Below are 4,834 nucleotides of genomic sequence, written 5' to 3' on the forward strand. Positions count from 1 at the left end.
AGATTCCACATGTAAGCAATACCAGGCATTGCCTGTTTCTCTTTGGCTTGCTTCGTTTAGCATAGTGCCCTCGTATTCTATCCATGTTGTTGAAAATAGCAGGATTTTATTCTTACTCATGATTCAATAATATTCTATGGTATACACCACATCTTTACCCATTCATCTCTTGATAGATACTTCGATTGCTTTCATATCTTGCCAGTGTTAATAATGTTGCAATAATCATGGGAGTGTAGATACCTCTTCAAGATTCTGTTTTCATCTCCTTTGGATACATACCTAGAAGTGGGATTGCCTAATATTAGTGGGATTTCTTTGATTATTAGTTATAATGAGCGCCTTTCATGTACTTGGACATTTGCTTGTCTTCCTCTGCCCATTTCTTAATCAGCTTGTTTGGCTTTTTATTTTTGCTATTGAGTTTTCTGTGTTCTTTATGTAATTTGGATATTAACCTCTTATCAGACATACCATTTGCAAATATTTTATCCCATTCCATAAGTTTCCTTTTATTTTTTTAGTGGTTATCTTTTTTCTGCAGAAGATTTCTAGTTTCAGTAGTCCCGATTGTTTAGTTTTTTCTTTTTTTGCTTGTGCTTTTGCTGTCAAATCCAAAACATTGTTGCTAAGATTGACGTCAAGGAGCATTCACTTTATATATTCTCTAAATCTCATGATCCAGTTAGATATGTTTTCTTTATTCTCTCTGCAGTCATCAAGTCTCTCTAACTGAAGTTGTGTTGCATTCGACTGTGTCTCTCTGTGTTCTGCACTTTGAATGGATTCACTTTGCTTAATATTCCCGTTCACTCATCTTCTCATCAGCTTGATCTAATTTAATGTTTAAGCCATACATTAAAATTTTTAACTTAAAATATTTTAACTCTTTAATTTATATATTTTTTCCAAGTATAGTTTGTCAAGTATTTTTTTATCTTTCCTCATTATTTGATTTCCAATATTTCCATTTTTGTTTGTTTTAAAATTTTAAACATAATTCTAACATCTATTTTTACAGGCCCTTTTTCCTTAAGTTGTTCTCCTGTGTGTTTCCTAATTTCTTATTGTGCTGTCACACGTGGGAGACCTTCCATGGGGAATTGCTCTAGTCCGGATCTGTTTGATTTGTGTTGCTCTGGAATCAAGGTGGACGCCCCACCCAGATAGAAGGGCTGAGTGATCACCCAGCATCTGGAGGAAGAACTGACTTCCCTGTTTCATTACTACTCTGGATAATTTTGTTTACTTCTGTTCCTGTAAAGTTCCCACAAGTTCATTTCAATTCTGTGGGACCTTTTAAGGATTATTGTAACTTCCTAAAGATTTTCCATTGTCAGAAAGAGATTTCTTCTCTGTTGTTCTTCAAAATTACAGACATCGAAGTGATACACATGAGTAAAATATTTCACACAGATATTTTGTGAGAGGTAACAGTGCCTTGAGTTGTTGAAATCTTGAGTTTCTTGATTGAGGCACATACACCCTGCAATATACCATATGACTGTAAGTTGCAGAGTGTGCTTATTATATTTTTATGTTTAATTGAACAAATATTTAATAAGAACCTACTTTCTGTCAAACACTGTGCTAAGCACCAAAACTTCATGTTCCCACAGCACAGCAATATGCTCAGAAATTAAAACCAAGAATGGAGTCATTGTCACAACCTTATAAACTGAGGGCTGGTAGGAAGGGGATAAAGTAGATGCAAGTGATTCCCGTGCCAGAAAATGCACCCACCAGAAACTTTTTTCCACTGAACAAGTCTCCACTAAGTGGTTGTTTTAAAGCATCTCAATATTTATTGAGAAGAAAATTGTCATCTCTACACCCCATGCACTGGTGCCTGGTAGGCATTCAAATATTATGAACATGTTTTTTAAAAATGCAAGTGTAAAGGATATTCATATTTGGACTATAAAACACTTTTTTCATTTAATATGGTTGCAATAACCCTTAAGAAAGATATAGGAGCTAGTCTTTTGGTGTAGTGGTTAAGTTTGTATGCTCTGCTTCTGTAGCCCAGGGATCACAAGTTTGGATCCCAGGTGCAGACCTACACACCACTCATCAAGCCATGCTGTGGCAGCATCCCACATACAAAATAGAGGAAGATTGGCAACAAATGTTAGCTCAGGGTTACTTTTCCTCCCCGAAAAAAAAAAGTAAGATATACATATCCCTGCTGTGACTGCATAAATATTTCAGGCAGACCTATTTCTGGATCCTTAAGCTAGATCCAGAAATCTAGCTTCTTCCAGAAGTCTAGCTTCTTCCAGAAATCTTCCAGTTGCCCACAATCTTTCAAGGCCAGAGAAGCAAGAGGAGATTTCTATTCTGGAGAGGAGAGAGCAGGTGACACAACTGGCTTGGAAGCACAACAAATTGCACCTGCATTTACAGAAGCAACACAGAAAGGAGAATGTCCTAGTCTTATTTTGTCTCACACACACACTTGGGACCATGTGGTCTCATCCCTGCCCTAGTTGTCCTTGTCCAAATTGGAGAGGCTTACACAGAAGTCATGGAGTTCATTGATCTTCCTGTCCAGCACCTCTAGGATGTTCTTCAATTTTACCTTCAGGTGGCATGGTTGCTAGTTACTTTCCTTAGTGTCTGTCTTTAGAGAAAGCACTCGGTCTTCCAGGTGCTCTTGATTCTCGCTCTTTGCTGCCTCTAACTTCTCAGAGATGTATTCACGCTCTGACATGAGCTGAGGTTTGATTTCACTTTGTTTTCAGAGGTCTTTTAACCCTGTCTTCTTTTCTCAGAGTTCTGACCCCAGATCCTCAATTCTTCTCTTCAACTGGGTATTCTTCTCCTTCTCTATGTTTATCTCACTGCTTTATTCTTCCAAGTCCTCAATATTCTTCTATAGCCAGTCATTCTCTTCAAGGCAGATAAAGAGCTGCCCCTTCCACTGCTCCACACTAGCCACTGACTCCTGAAATGCCATGGGCAGCCAGATATTGCTCTCCTGCAGGGGCTGCAGCTTATTCTCCTATTTCTACACATTGGCAGCACTCTATGTCACAAATCAGCTTGTCCTTCTCAGACTTCAGCTGTGTGTCGAAGGTAGCCATATGAGAGGCCTTTTCATTGTGTATCCCATTGACACTGTAAACCTGAGTAGAGGGTGAAGTTCCACACCCAGATTCTTGGGAATGATTACGCAAGGATTTGATTTTCTCCTGGGACTTGTTTCTGGTTACTTTGGCAGCATCTTTTACCTCCTAAAATTTCTCTGCAAACTTTGTCAGCTGCTGTTCAGGGGAAAAACACAAACCAAACACCACTTTGGCTCTACTGTTGGTCCACTGCCCAAACTTCTGTGATATTTTAATTAAAGTAATATTAAGTGTGCTTGTGTTGTTTATGATCACATTGGCTCCTTAAAAACTTAGGATCCAATAGTTGTTTTTGTGACACCTAGAAGTAGGATATGGTGGCTTCCTGCTCACTTGCTGACACCCAGTTCTTGGTGATGGAGTCCACCTGGAAGACATGCTTGGATGGTGAAGATGGGCTGTTCTCTCATCTTCTGCACTGCTTTTCTCAGTTACTCGTCACGCAGCACATAAGGTGGCCTGTGCCCACATGGCTCAGCCCTGGCACCTCTCAACTCTGTGAAGCTGCTGCTCTCGCCACCTCCAGGTGCAGCAGGGAATGTGCCACCAGGGGCAAGGTGATAAAGTTGCCCAGCTCCCTAATCAGGATCGTTACATATCCTCATGGTTTCCAGCACCAGGGCCCCCGACTGTGACTAATTTTTGGTATTTGAAAGTCATGTTATGTTGTGCACAAGTATCAAAGTGTTAAAGCTTCATTTTAGTGATGGGTAAGAGAAAATGTTCAGAATCCATGAATTTCCTGTCATGTTAAGCTAGTAATTGGCAGAATTAGTCACCTGAATTCAGGCCCCTTGATTCCTTTCATTATGCTTCCACTTAACAGTTCTCTGATTCCTTAAAAGTAATCTTAATTTAGATATTTTATTTAATCCAGAAGTTATTTAAAAGAATGTTTTAAGTGAAACCAGCTTGAGGTCATATATTACTTTTTAAAAAAAATTTTGTTTATTGCAGTAACATTGGTTTATAACATTGTATAAATTTCAGGTGTACATCATTATACTTCTATTTCTGCATAGATTACATCATGTTCACCACCCAAATACTAATTACAACCCATCACCACACACTTGTGCTGAATTATCCCTTTCGCCCTCCTCCCTACCCCCTTCCCCTCTGATAACCTAAGTGCCCATCAAGGGATGAATGGATAAAGAAGATGTGGTATATATACACAATGGAATACTACTCAGCCACAAGAAACGATGAAATCCAGCCATTTGTGACTACATATATTACTTTTTGTTTACAGTTTAATTGATAGTTTCTATTGTCATTTCAGAGTGGCTACTGCAGAGTTTCTGCTTTCATGAAATTGTTGACAATTTGAAGCCTAAAACATTTCCATTTTTAAGGAGATTTCTCTGGATATTTAAAAATAACGTGTATCTTCTGTTTACTTGTTGAAAATACTGTCGATCTGTCTATCAACTCAACTACAATAGTAAAACTCTTTAATAAAGTCATATAACCATCTTTAAGATCATTTATTTGTTGTATAACTCTGCACAATATAGTTGACATAGGTCTAATTGCTTATCTTTAGAAAATCCTAATTATTAGGATCACCCTTGGCTAGTGTCTGGGAACGTAGATTTTGAAATCGGCTTGCATGTTTTGTTATTGTTGACTTTTAAGTTTTCTTTGACTATTTTGAAAAACAGTCCTTTATCAAATATGACTTGTGCAAATATTTTCTC

At 38.1% G+C, this 4,834-nt stretch overlaps 1 pseudogene; it reads right to left on the minus strand.

Annotated features, from left to right (window-relative positions):
* Positions 1-2,485: 2,485 nt before the first annotated feature.
* Positions 2,486-3,541, minus strand: LOC131402150 (homer protein homolog 2-like; annotated as a pseudogene).
* Between the last annotated feature and the right edge of the window lie 1,293 nt (positions 3,542-4,834).

Source organism: Diceros bicornis (assembly GCF_020826845.1).
Source record: "Diceros bicornis minor isolate mBicDic1 chromosome 30 unlocalized genomic scaffold, mDicBic1.mat.cur SUPER_30_unloc_3, whole genome shotgun sequence".
Taxonomy (NCBI): Eukaryota; Metazoa; Chordata; class Mammalia; order Perissodactyla; family Rhinocerotidae; genus Diceros; species Diceros bicornis.